General features: G+C 39.2%; 1 non-coding gene across 1 annotated transcript; it reads right to left on the reverse strand.

The window, feature by feature from the left end:
• Positions 1-290: 290 nt before the first annotated feature.
• Positions 291-373, reverse strand: TRNAL-UAA (transfer RNA leucine (anticodon UAA)). Its single transcript has one exon. It is a non-coding gene; the product is annotated as a tRNA-Leu (tRNA).
• Positions 374-1,147: the final 774 nt, after the last annotated feature.

Here is a 1,147-nt window from a genome sequence, read left to right on the forward strand (position 1 = left end):
TACATCCCACAGTGATAGAAATGTATTCAGGACTTGAATACACTGTGCCGTTAGGCTATAGGAATTGTGGGAAGAGGCGCCTCCTACTTAATACTGCTCAGGAAGCAATTTCTTTGAAGATTAAAAAAAAATGTTGTGTTGGGCAGAATATTGTTTAATAACCCTCGTTATGTTTTGAAGCATTTATTACACTTAAAGTGAGAAGGTTGTCATACTAGTTCTTTGTGTAAACATACCTAGCTTCCAACTTTGTGCCAGAAATCACAAACGTCAAAACATGCACCAACACCTACCGAGAGTGGGGCTCGAACCCACGCGGACATACGTCCATTGGATCTTAAGTCCAACGCCTTAACCACTCGGCCATCCCGGTGATAAGCCATACTGTCCTTGTCAACGTTTACTAGGCTAGAATTTGTAGTTTCTGGAAGACTATGAATAATGTTATATCCGTGAAAACTAGGACCATGTTTAAAAGAGTGTACAAAGTTAATAAATCTTTCTAATATTGCTTGGAAATAAACAAATGAAAAGATATATTTCCAAAAGTATGCTTAATCACTAATTTGTGACAGGCACTATACTAGGTGTTAGGGGAAAGACGAACCATCCCTGATTCCTTGGACTTCCATTAAAATGAGGCATGTTGAGGGAAATCCACACCTGTCAATGCTGGGATCAGAGCTGAATTCTAAAGATTCAGCAACCTCCGCCTCCCGGGTTCAGGCGATTGCTGGGTGCAGGAAAGAACATGTCGGAGAAAAGAGTCTCCCATACATTGACATACAGAAGAGTTTTTCATTATTCTATTGTTGTGATTTTTTTAAACATGCACTATACAGTATAATCATCTGTGGATTTTGTAAAATATACTTATCAAGATAGTTTAAATGCCTACATATGACTGATAAAAAATAATAGAAACATATGTAGAAAAATAGCATTATTATCTAGGGGACAGAAGAACATTAAACAAACGAAGAAACAAAACTAAAAACACAAACAATAAGCCGAGCATGGTGGCTCACGCCTGTAATTCCAGCACTTTGGGAGGCCGAGGCGGGCGGATCACCTGAGGTCAAGAGCTCGAGACCAGTCTGGTCAACATGGCGAAACCCCGTCTCTACTAAAAAATACAAAAATTAGC

Source organism: Macaca nemestrina, chromosome 5 (genome assembly GCF_043159975.1).
Source record: "Macaca nemestrina isolate mMacNem1 chromosome 5, mMacNem.hap1, whole genome shotgun sequence".
Classification (NCBI taxonomy): domain Eukaryota; kingdom Metazoa; phylum Chordata; class Mammalia; order Primates; family Cercopithecidae; genus Macaca; species Macaca nemestrina.